This window comes from Pelophylax lessonae, assembly GCF_965119305.1.
Source record: "Pelophylax lessonae genome assembly, chromosome: 3".
NCBI classification, from domain to species: Eukaryota; Metazoa; Chordata; class Amphibia; order Anura; family Ranidae; genus Pelophylax; species Pelophylax lessonae.
In genome coordinates, this window is record NC_138770.1 from 452,563,490 (window position 1) to 452,576,882 (window position 13,393).

At 42.7% G+C, this 13,393-nt stretch overlaps 1 protein-coding gene across 1 annotated transcript in view; it reads left to right on the forward strand.

Annotated features, from left to right (window-relative positions):
• HIVEP2 (HIVEP zinc finger 2) overlaps window positions 1-13,393 on the forward strand; it is a 143,387-nt gene that overhangs the window by 27,748 nt on the left and 102,246 nt on the right. The window lies entirely within an intron of this gene.

The window sequence follows — 13,393 nt, forward strand, 5'->3', positions numbered from 1 at the left end:
CATCATATGGGTTCTGTATGCAGGGTTGTGGTGCACTTTCAGAAAGTGCACCACACCCTTAAGATGTAATAGAAGTCTATGAGTAAATGCATTAGTGTGAAAGCAGCCTTATAGCTGGCTCAGGACAGTTAGGGTGTGTTTACATTTGTGGTTTAAAGGTGGGGGTGGTAAAAACCCCATAGTTTATTGTGGCACGAGGTCAGTTATCACATTATTTAAGTGACCCTTGCTCTTCAAAAGATTGAGCACCCCTGCATTAGGTGTTCATTTATTATGAAGATAGAGGTCCTGATCTGCATTCTGTTCAGTGACTTTGGAAATTTTGGGGTGGATTAATATGGCAACCAAGGGACTAGTATTTCTAAAAGCAAGCATTTGCAGCCGCCATACTTTTTATGAATGCTTCGTATTGTAGACAAGTGAGAGGTGCGTGATCTGTGATCAATAGATCTGTGATCTGTGATAAGTCATTGTGGGTTCCTACAAGCCAATGGCGATAGCTGTTAATTTTTAGAACTACATTTAGGGTTGATGGAATCTGATATCGTTATTGGACCTATTATTGCCATTGCAAATGGCGGTTGTGTGCAGTGAAGATTAGCAACAAATCAGATGTCAGCTTTTGTGGTCTAAACATGTTAAGCTGTTTTAAGCTAACTCCTCCTTGGTGCCCATGGTTTAATATGCACGTTTGTTGCACTTTGCAATATAATATTAAATTGGTTGACGTGTTTTCTAATTTTATTTAAAACATATGCTTCAGCTCTTAGGTGTTATCTGATGTGTAGTGGCTGGACTAGGTAGCAGTTTGCTGATGGTTGTGATAACTAGGTAGCATGTTTCAAATTACAGCATGTTAGATGCTGATCCAACAACTGTACTCACTACTAATGTGCATTGATGGTATCAAATGGCCTGACTGCTGAAATGGTCAGTAAATGGATGCCTGTCCAGACTTCAAGGAAGTAGTGGACTGGTTTCGGACATTGGTTCGGTTTGCTACTTATGTTAAAAGTGGTCAGTGATATAAAATGTATTAAATGCAAACAGTGCAGCGCATAACATCAGAAGAATAGCAATAGGTAAATGTATTAATTATAAGTAATAAAGTCCATAAGTAATGTAGAGATGCAGCCTCTTGTGGAAGGGGGTGATTCCAAAAATATCATGCAAGGATGTATAAAGAAATGCAGCCCGTCCACCAAGGCAAACACTGCCTCTCACCTCAATTATTCCACCCTAATAAGGGTCACACAGCCAAATTCCAAATTCACAAATGATAAACTCCAAGTAGGCAATCACGAATGGAGGAAGGATCTTCATGTGGCTCCGTGAGGATGAGAGGAAAGAGACAGATCTAGTGCTCTCTGTATACTGAAAACGACTTTATTGTAACAGCAAAAGTACTTACAAGCAAAGCACTATCCCAGTGCATATGGACAGCGTGTATCAAAACAGAGTGATGGCCGCGGGGGATGTCATAACTCCTCCCCCTGTACGCGTTACGTCCGTGGACGGGACTTTGTCAGCGAATGCAGAAGTCTTGCCCACGGATGTAACGTGTACGGGGGGAGGAGTTATGATGTCACCAGAGGCCATCACTCTGTTTTGATACACGCTGTCCATATGCACTGGGATTGCGCTTTGTTTGTAAGTACTTTTGCTGTTACAATAGTCATTTTTAATATACAGAGAGCACTAGATCAGACTCTTTACTCTCATCCTCATGGAGCCACATGAAGATCCTTCCTCCATTCGGGATTGCCTACTTGGAGTTTATCACTTGTGAATTTGGAATTTGGCTGTGTGACCCTTATTAGGGTGGAATAATTGAGGTGAAAGGCAGTGTTTGCCTTGGTGGACGGGCTGTATTTCTTTATACACCATTGCATGATATTTTTGGAATCACCCCCTTCCACAAGAGGCTGCATCTCTACATTACTTATGGAGTTTATTACTTATGATTAATACATTTACCTATTGCTATTCTTCTGATGTTATGCGTTGCACTGTTTGTATTTGATATTTTCCTGAGGTTTTTGGCTTGCCCTGTAGTGTTCAGATGCTTTTTACATTTTTTCACATTTAGGTTCGGTTTTGCGCTGAATATATTTCTTCACTAAAATTTATTGTTTAAAAAAAAAAAGTGGTCAGTGGTTGGCTGCCTATCCGGACTATGAAGTAGTAGTGGACTGGTTTCTGACATTGGTTCTGTTGCTACTTATGTTAAAAGTGGTCAGTAATTGACTGCCTATTCAGACTTCGAAGTAGTAGTGGACTGGTTTCGGACATTGGTTCTTTTTGCTACTTTTGTTAAAAGTGATCACTAATTAACTGCCTATCCGGACTAGGAAGTAGTAGTGGACTGGTTTCTGACATTGGTTCTGTTTGGTACTTATTTTGGTACTTATGTTAAAAGTGGACAGTAATTGACTGCCTATCCAGACTTCGAAGTAATAGTGGACTGGTTTCTAATATTGGTTCTGTTTGCTATTTATGGTAAAATAGTGCTTCCAATAAATTATGATTTGGAACCAAATATTTTATATTAGTTTGACCTTGCTCGTAAGATTGATAAAAGGTAAATCATGCTGGATTCTGACCGCCCAGACAGGCTTGGACTTTGATTATTTCTTGGAAAGATAAGCTTGTATCTACCCTCCCCCAATACATATTTTTATGTATCCTGTTTCCCATCATTCATCTTTCAGTTTCTATGAGTAGATCACACATATCTTTAAGATGATATCATGAAACAGGTAGTTCCAACTCAGAAAGCTAAACTGTAAAATTGTGCAACAGCAATATTTAGTTTGATTGTTTGGTTGCCATGGGGTCAAGGAGAGATTGTAACATTTCTGATTGGGTAATTTAGCTTGTGTGTATGGGGCTTAAGCCATATATATCATATGTCAGAGATAAGGATGTCATGAAGATATGGTAACTTAATTAAGTTGAACAGAGGAAAGCCCTGGAGGTGCTAATGTAAAGCTAAGCAACAATGGATAAAGTAGACAAGTAAGCATTTCACATCCAGGTCAACAGGTTTTTTTTCACACATTAATAAATTTCTCATTTACATGTATTTACGATTGTATTGTCACTTGCTTTAAAAGTTGCTAACCTCCCACAACTTTTTTTTTTTTTTTAGTGAGCACCTCAAGTATCACAGAAACATAGAAACACAGATTTGTATACTTGACATGTAGTTAATGAAGAATATACAGTAGTTGGACCTATCATTCTAAAGAACGTTTTAGAGCATAAGTATGGCGAAAGATGTGTAAATTTTAATGTATCATAAAAAGTTACAAAGTCACAACAAAGTCTGGATATTTTTGTTCCATTGATTACATAAGATTAATAAAAAAATTATTATGTTTTATTTAAATTGATGGGAGTAGTACCAGTTTTACATGCACATGACCTTTAATGGCATCCCTGTCTTAGTTCGTAGGGTTCAATATTGAGTCGGCCCACCCTTTGCAGATATAACAGCTTCAACTCTTCTGAGAAGGCTGTCCACAAGGTTTAGGAGTGTGTCTATGGGAATGTTTGACCATTCTTCCAGAAGCCAATTTGTGAGGTCAGGTACTGATGTTGGAAGAGAAGGCCTGGCTCACAGTCTCCTCTCTATTCCAGAGGTGTTCTATCGGGTTGAGGCCAGGACTCTGTGCAGGCCAGTCCAACCCAAACTCACTCATTCATGTCTTTATGGACTTTGCTTTTTGCACTGGTCCAAAATCATTCGGTAAAGGAGGATTATGGTGTGGGGTTGTTTTTTAGGGGTTGGGCGAGTCCCAGTACTTTTGGTAATATAGTGTATGTACTTCATCTGCGTATTCAGCTGTTTGACTGGAGTTTTAAATATGCATTGCTTTTATTCACTATATTTCAAATCTATTTCATGCTGCATCTTTCCTCCACCCGCTCTAAGACTGAGAACCAAACACCGTTAATCAGTCACCGGCTCTCCGCTCCACCCCCTCCCCCCCCCCGCGCTCACTGGGGCGTTGGGCTGTGGAGGGGGTGGGACTGGCCGGTTCTGGCTCTCATCGGCTTGCTGAGAGGCTGAGCCGGGTGGCGGACTGGTCCGGGCATGTGGGTGGATCCCAAACATGTGGTCGCGATGGACTGGCTCCGTGACATCAGCCAACAGTGGCCTTTAGCCTGATGTATGCTGAAAATGGGTCACAGGAGTGCAGCACGAGCTACACTCCTGTGATCCAAAGGAAAAGTACAGCCAAACGACCCTTGGCTGCACTTTTCCTTTAATACACTGAGCCATTGAGTCCCACAAAGCATTATCAATTTTGTATTTTGCCTTTTTTTTTTTTTTTTTTAACAGGAGTATCAGGCACAATATCTTTCATTTAAATGTATTCCTCAATAGCTACAAAGATTGTGAATCCACTTTGTGTGCATTAAATGCCTTTGAAAACCCATTTATTACCTTGTAAATGTAGCAGTGACATGTGCTGTATGTAGCCTGCACAGACAGCCAAGCTTTGGGAGGGATCCAGCAGGCTCCACCCACTATAGCCAGCCTTCAGAAAACAACAGGAGGGGGCGGAGACCAGACCAGTCACCCTGCACAAGTAGAGAGCAGTGGTGACTGGTCTTTATTACAGGAAGTTTGTGCACAGAGGAAATGTTTCATACTGGATTACTACACAGATCTGGAAGAAATACACAAAGCACACCAAGAGTCAAGGAAGCATACAAATGCCTCTTGTATTTAGATGATATTTGCCTATTGCGGAGTTCAACTTTAATGTTAGGTTTCTAAAATGAAGGCGTTTTACTTGTACAGCTAACCAAAGCAACCTTGACAAGAGATTGGAAAACCTATGAATTTGTACCCATCCAATGAGAACAAGCAGCACTTTTGACACTTAGAACTCATATCAGTCAGCTGCTCTCTGTTCTGTTAAAAAAAAAGTCTCTTTAAGGCTCCATTCACACCTGAGCGTATAGTTTCCAGGCTTTTTTTGAGCGTTTTTCAGGTGTTTTTTTCGGGCCTTTTATTAGGTGTTTTTTGCAGGTGTTTGGAGGAAGGCGTTGACATCTAACAAAAACGCTTGTAATCTGCCAAAAAAGAAACTCATGTACTTCTTGGGATTCTACCCGCAATCCAGAGTCATTGCAAATCGAGGGACACCCGTGCGCTTCCCGTGACTTGCAATGGCACCCCAAACGCAGCACAATTTTGCCGCGATTATCATCCGATGAATTGCTGTAAAATCCCGCAAACAGAATCGCAGGCCGCCTGTTGCCCAAAATAATTTATTTTTTTGGGCGACAGGCGTCCTTCGATTCTGTTTGAGTGATTTTGGCGCGATTTGTTGGGTGACAAATGTGGCAAATTTGCACCGCATTTGGGGTGCCATTGCAAGTCCCGTGATTTGCAATGATTCGGAATCGCGGGCGAAATCGCGCTGATTCTGCCCGCGATCCGATACGCCAGTATGGGAACGGAGCCTAAAACGTTTTCTGCTTTTTCAGCATCTTGCCCTTTTATTAAATCCATCATGGCTTTAGCTTGTCTGAGCGAGTGCTGCTTTTCTCTAGAAAGGACCAAACATCTGGAAGTACTGCAGCTGTCTTGGGTCTACTTTTTTAAGCATAGAAACAGATGATTGGCTGAGGTTCTAAGTGCAGATATCCCTGTTGATTTGCATTAGTGTACAAAAGTTGGGATTTTCCACTTTCTTGTCAGAAGGGGAAAACCTATTTAACCTAAGATTACTTTTTTTTGCAAACGTGTTTGTTTCAAGTATTTAATAAATAAGATGAAGTGTACCAAATACTTACAATGTAATGGCTGGATCAAGCTTAATATTTACAGGAAAAGCTGACATTTGTATATAAATTTGTACAAGTATTTGAGGCAATGGGACTTTTGATGACGATCAAGAATCCATTTCAAACACAATGATAAAATTATACAACTTTTATTTAAACTATGTAATAAAACTGATATGCAGTTAAAAACCTGCCTGTGTATCACATTTTGTTAACAGGAATACTGATAATCCCTCATACAGTTCTACTACCTTAATTACTCTCAGTGTTGTGTATACACACTTTAAAAATACAATGAGAGCAATCGCTCTCAAAATCCAACCTTGATAGTACATTAAATGTATGTATAAATTAAAGAAGTTTTCAAGGGAAGCTTCTGAAAATCTTTACGCGTTTCATGCAAACTAACCCACTTCTTCAGGAGACAGGGAGGCATGATAATTGATAAATACAGAAATAACAAAAAACATTATTAACCCACTATATTTACAATATGTGAACCTAACTCATTTTTACCCCCACCCATCAGTCAGCTATACAAATTGCAAACAGCTTTAGGCCCCTTTCACACAGGCGATCCAATCCGCCTGTCAGTTCTTCAGGTGGACCTGATCGGATGCTCCATGCATCCCTATAGGGCAGCAGATGTCAGTGGAGACATGTCCACTTACACCCGCTGCTCTCCGATCCGATCCTGTCCGTGAAATCCGGACGGATAGAAACCCTATTTTCCATCTGTCTGGAGGATCGGATCGGATGAGAATGGACAGGCGGTCCGTTCTCATCCAATCTCCCAATAAAGGACAGCGGGATCTGACAGCTCCATCTCCGCTCTGTGTGCTGTCATCCGCCTGCTCAGCGGGGATCGCGGATCGATCCCCCGCTAAGCAGAACGGACACCGTCGGGCGGTGCGCTCGTTTGAAAGAGTTCTTATTGAAAACGAGTCTGCTCTGGCACTTCTGTTGGCTAATGAGACCACTCATTACAATAACGTGGGGTACACTATAAGAAAATTGGGCAAGCGCTCGTCTGATTTTTCTCATTTCACAAGCCATTCAGGACCCAGGAAGCAAATAATGTACGAAAATTCTTTCACCACAAAGGTTTTTTTTTTGTTGTTTATTGTTTCTGATCATGCGCAGTCTTTCTTTTCAGATTTTTCTTGTACGAAAACCATGCGAAAACGGTACACGTTAAATAAAAAACATTCATTCTGTTCCCATGCTAGCAATTTTTCTTTCGGATGGTTGGAATCGGCTGTCAAAAGTTGTGTACACACTGTCAGAAAATAGTACAATCGTTCCTTGGACGAAAATAATCACCCAATTTTCTTATAGTGTGTATAAACTATTGTAAAATCAGAAGGTTTTTTTATCCTAATGCATTCTATGCATTAAGATAAAAAGCCTTCTGCGTGCAGCAGCCTCCCCAGCACCCCCTAATACTTACCTGAACCTCATCTCTGTCCAGCGATGTCCACAAGTCTCTCGGCTGTCTGGAACTCTCCCTCCTAAATGGCTGAGACACAGTCTCCGCGTCATTGACTTCCGACGTTGTCAATCAAAGTCCGTTAGCCAATCAGGAGAGAGAGGGGGCGGGGCCGAACCCTTTGAAAGGACACATGGAGCTGCAGCTCGGCTCGGGTACCCCCATAGTAAGCAGCTTGCTGTGGGGGCACTCGACAGGAGGGAGGGGCTAAGAGCAGCGAAGAGGGACCCGAGAAGAGGGTGATCCAGGCTGCCCTTTGCCAAACCAATTGCACAGAGGTGGTAAGTATAACATGTTTGTTGTTTAAAAAAAAAAAAAAACGAGACTTTACAATCGCTTTAATGGTTCAGTAGTGAAACACAGGAGGGAACCAGGCCAGATTGTCAGCCCGCCAAGCTGGTCTAAAATTTACATACCAGGTCACCCAAGGTTCAGGGTTCCACGAATACTCAATGAGAAGTCAAACTAGCTAACAGGTACTTGGAATTTGTCTGTCAATGGTTACAATTCACTACCATTTTAGTAGTTATAATACCACTTCACATTCTCCCTAACCACTTCAGCTCTGGAAGTTTTCCCCCCTTTCCTGACCAGGCCATTTTTTTCAATACACCAATGCGTTACTTTACCTAACAATTACGCGGCCGTGGTACACTGTACCCATATAAAATTGATGTCCTTTTTTTTACCACAAAGAAAGCTTTCTTTTAGTTGTATTTGATCACCTCTGTGTTTTCTATTTTTTGCGCTATAAACAAAAAAAGACCCACAATTTTGAAAAAAAAAAATATATATATTTTTTACTTTCTGCTATAAAACACATCCGATAAAAAAATGTCAAAAATCAAATTTTCTCTTTCGTTCATTGATGGACACAGCTCCTTATCTTCTTGACCATTGGGTTATACTGCCCTCTACAGGAGTAGGACACTAGGTAGGAAAAAAGCAAGACTATGCCTATGAGGCAGTCCCAGGGGATATATACTCCCACTCTCAGCTATAGGCACTCAGTTTGTTTCTGCCTGGTCAGGAGTAAGGACCTTGTGGGATCTCTGGTCCTGGCAATATTTTCTATTTAAATGGCATTTTTTTTCCTATCTTTGTTATTTTGTTCCTCTGAGAATCTACTATCAACTGCTGGACTTGGCGATGCACTGGATAATCTTGATCCAGAGGGTCCCCCCAGTCTGGCCAGCACGCGCGCCCAGGCCTTAGGTCCGCACTAGGTCGACCGCGACATAGCCCACTGGACGGGGGCTGGCCTGCGAGTTAAACGTCTCGCGAGGGCGCATACGACCTGGCCTCGGCCTGAGTTGCAGCTTTCCTCCTGGCCGACAGCCTCCCCTATTCCGATGGAGCGGTGGTCTGTCAGGAGCAGTGCCCATCCGGTTCCTTGTATGGTAAGTAGCGGTCCCCCCTCTAACCCTGGAGGTTTTTGGGGTGGACGCGGGCCCCTCCCTGGGATGATTGGACCCCCGGGTTCCCCTCCTCATGCAGTGCCCACCCACACCCTTCTCGATGGTCCTCTGTGGACTTAGTACCCCCTATCTGCCCACACCCAACCTCCCCCCTCCCCTCCCATGGGATAGCCATACCTTTTAGGTCAGTCTGGGGTGTCGATCTGGCGATGAGGGTGGGGGGGAGCACGCCACCTTTGGGTGGGGGCTGTACCTGGTGGGAGCTCCTGCCTGGGCTCCCCTTCCTACTGGGATCATGTTCGGTGCTCCTGGGATCCCCCCTGGACCCCCAAGGAGCCATGTGTTGTCGGGCAGGGCCGCTATTTTCTTGTGGCCTTTTGTGCTGCATATTACCGGCCATGATTTGTGTTGCCTCAGCGGCCATTTTCTTGTGGTTTTTTCATTGAAAATAGCGGCGACCATGTTTTTGAAGTTATATGGGCAGTGATTTCAGCGGTGGGAGCCCCTCCTCATGCCCTAGTGCTAACTCCTGGATCTTTCTCTTCCTGATCGCCGCATGGTGTGCAGTTTGGCTGGTGCTGTAAGTGCCTGATCAGTGGTGGTAAGTCTTTTTCTGGGTTTTCTCTCCCTCTCCCTGCTATAGCAGTGGTAGTGCTTTGTGCTGGACCCTACGATGCCGCCAGCGTGGTGGGGGTGTCCCTAGCAGTGGTATACACTTTTTTTGGCATGGGTCCCCCTCTTCTCTAATGGAGTCCCTGGAGCACATCTCCCCACCTGATCCCCTCTCAGATGCTGCTGAGCCCTCCATGTCCCAACAATCCCTGACTGCACTGACCGTGGTCCTGGAGTACTTAGTGTCCAAGGTGGATTTGGTCCTGGGAAAACAGTAGAAAAAAGTATCCTCTGCCTTCACCTGCTTCATCTGTGTCATCAGATCCTGAATCTGATTCGGCCGCCACGGATGTTACCCTTCCGGGTCTGCGTCCACGCACCCTGCATGCTCAGATAGTGAGGATGATTCCTCTAGCCAGGCATGAAAAAGCGCTGGTGGATTGTGTCAGTGCGTGAAACTTTAAAAATGCGGCTGATGCTGCGTCAGAGGCGCAGGTCCCTTTCGGCACCCACAGACCCTCCAAGGCAGGGGGGTGTTCCCTTTTCCTGCTTACTTTGATAATATTGTCACTAAACAGTGGGGTTGTCCAAAATGTGGTCCCTAAGCTCTTTGTGATGCGGAATCTTTATGAGGATTAACTGCCTAAAAAGTGGACTGTCCCACCTGTAATGGACTTGCCAGTTTCCAGTTTAAATAAAGTTACCTTAATTCTGGATGAGGAGTCCCAGGGGTTTAAAGATCCAGCTGATAGGAGGTCAGAGGCTCTGACCCGCCATATGTTCACTATGGCTGGTTCGGCACTTAGTCTGGTATTTACTATTGCCCTGGTGTCGCAAACTCTGACCGAGTGGAATAAACTTTTACGCCAGGACCTGGAGGGGGAACAGCTTCCCCCTGCCTTTGTGGAGCTGGCGGATCAATTTGTTCAGGGGCTACAGATTGTCTGTGATGCTTCTTTGGATGCTGATCCCTTGATTTCCAGACCGTCTGTCTCAGCAGTGGTCCTTCGGCGTATTATCTGGATGAAATACTGGTCTGTAGATCAGACTTCTAAGAAGGCCTGATCTGATTTCCCATTTGTGGGGGATCGCCTGTTTTGAGCTTCCTTGGATGACATCATTAAGGGCATCACAGGGGGAAAGAGTACTCTTCTTCGCAGGCTTCCAGAAACACAAGATCTCCATTTTCCTCTGTGACAGAATGGCGGTCTGCCTTGTTTACATAGGCAGACCACCTTTCTGCCTCTCCTTGGAACAATTGGTGGATCCAGTGATTGGCTCCCGCTGTGTCCAATTACAGCTGGAATGGGGCTCCGGTGGTGCGCGCACGTGCCCTAGATCTCATGCACAAAATAACGTACAGGTACATGATTTTGCACAGCAAGGCCACCCTGCCCCAGTTGATATGCTATAAGCTGTCCGGTGGTTAAAGAGCAACCCCACTTTTCTGTTGAGAAAAAAACAATCAATATACATTGCAGGGATTTCAACAATTGTGGTAGATTGTCACCTTTTATTTCTCTGAAGAAATAGACTGATTCTGAGTAAGAGGGTCTGGTTCATTATAATAACCTGGTGCAGTGCTCAGTATTCTAATTGGAAAAACTGCAGTGTCTGCATCTTTTTTTAAATGTTTATTCCTTGGGGAATAGCTCACCAAAACTGAACTTGAAAAACAGAGAATGATATTTCTGGGGGCATTCTGTTTATCAACATTGTAGAGAATACCTCCAGTTTGCCATATTGCATTGAATTTTGATTTTACAGAAAATGACAACATCTGCAGATTGAAAAGGAAAGGTCATTTTTAATAACATTATATTACAGCATGGCATTTTTAGCAGTTGTATACACAATAATATTATTATATTTTTTTTTTTTCTTAAAAGTGGAGTTTCACTTTACATTTTCAGGGTGTAAATGGAAAGCTTATTTTTAGAATTCTGTATAATAGATCTGTTAAGACTCCTTTATATACATGGTAGGTTTTTGGCCGAGTGTAGAAAAAAAACACATTCTGCTATTAACAAAGGAAAACAATAAATAAGTCATGTTCCAGCTTTCTGGCAGCTTACTGGAAAGGATGAATTACAAAACTGGCCTCCCTTGCTACAGTGATTTGCTAGAAATCTGCACATTCTCTAGATAAGGCTGGAAAAGGCTCAACTTTGGACATTTGGAATGTGAATTAGCGCTGTTTTCTTTTTTCATTGAAATCTGCAGACTGCCTAGGGAGAGCTAAAGTGCACAGAAATGGAGGAATCTCCTGGTATTCTGGGATTGTAAAGATAATAGCGAATCACTTGTAATAATTCCAAACTTCTGAAATGTCCTGCATAGACTGAATCCAGATGAGTTTCCTGGAAAGTCTTGTGATGTTTCAAAGAGTGCAGACCCGAAGCCAAGGCATATGTTTTCTTATATGTTAAAATGCTGATTTGAAGCACTGTTTACATGTACTGGTTAGTGAAACATTACCATAGCCTGCTTGTTTTTGTTTTTGATAGTATGTAGTATTGCAGAGACATATGTTGTGTATTAGGAGGCCTTTAGGAATGATTTTTGTACAAGCATGCACTGCAGTGACAGTGACAGCATATCACTTTTGTGACCAATCAGAGAAAATTGGATGAAGTGATGAACCTAAACCTAGGGCTGGCCATGCATTATACAATTTTCCTTTTAGATTTACCATAACCATATAATATGAGGTCAATCCTAAACCCTTTCAATTTTTATGCAATCAGGTAGTCCCTTTGGGCCCTTTCACGCGGGCTTTCCTATCGGGTCATCCTGTCAGTTTTTTCAGGCGGACCTGATTGGAGCGGCGGATGTCAGTGGTGACATTTCCGTGAAATCTAGACGGATGGAAACCCTATTTTCCCTCTGTCTGGAGGATCGGATCGGATGAAAACGGACAGGCAGTCCATTTTTATCCGATCCCCCATAGAGGGGAGCGGGCATCTGACAGGTCTGTCTCTGCAAAGTAAGCGGAGACATACCTGTAATTCGCCTGCTCAGCAGGGATCGGCGGATGAATCCCCCGCTGAGCAAAACAGAGTCCGCCGAGCGGAAAGCGCATGTGAAAGGACCCTTAGGCTCCATGTACACAGGATGTTGTAAATGGCCGTTTAGGAGCAGTTGGGCGTTTTTTTTAGAAGCCCCTGAACCGGGGGACATTTATGACAGAAGAGACCTATGGGGTCTCTTCTGTTATATTATCCCTACCTGTCAGTGGGTTTTTACATTTTGACTTTACTTCCACTTTAAAGCCACAGATGTGAATGAACCTTTAAAGGGTACATAAACTTTATTTCTCTTAAATGGTTCCTTTTGGTCTGTTAAATATACAATTAAAAGTATTTTGTTATATCTGTTTGATAAGTGCAAAAAATACCTGTTCTAGAAATCTTATCAGCTAATGACTTCTTTTGTGGTCTGCCCATGCTGCACTTTTATCATCGCTTCTAGTTATTGCTGAGAACATTAGAACCGCATCCCTATATATTATAGAGAAAAGGAGAGGGGGTGCTTTATGTAGTCTTGTCCTGTTTGTGTTGTCCTAATACGGTACAGGAAGTGACCATTGTAAGCCTACAACAGTAAGGGATATATTTACACAAAATGTGTAAATTCATTCTGTGCGAATAGGGGCAAAATCAAATGTTAGTAGGCTATTTTCTCTCCAGGTTAAATGTTTTACATTCATACAGAATATAGTAAATCAGGAAACTTTCACAAAATGGCCACTAAATGGAGCTAACAACAGGTATTTATTTCCTATGATCATCAGCTCTGTCCAGTGGCCATAATGCAGCATTTTCCTGATTCACCCTGTTCTATATAAATGAATACCATTCAACTTGTAGAGAAAACAGCATTCATTTTTGCACCCATTTGCAAAGAATGTTTCACAGCATGAGTAGCTCTGCACATTTTTTATATATACACTTGAATGCAGCCAACACTTCTAAGAACTGGTAAGCTGCAAAATATTACATTTTTGTGTTTGGGTGTAAATAAACTTTAAATTACCCAACCAGACCAAAGTAGTTGCACCAGAGACTTA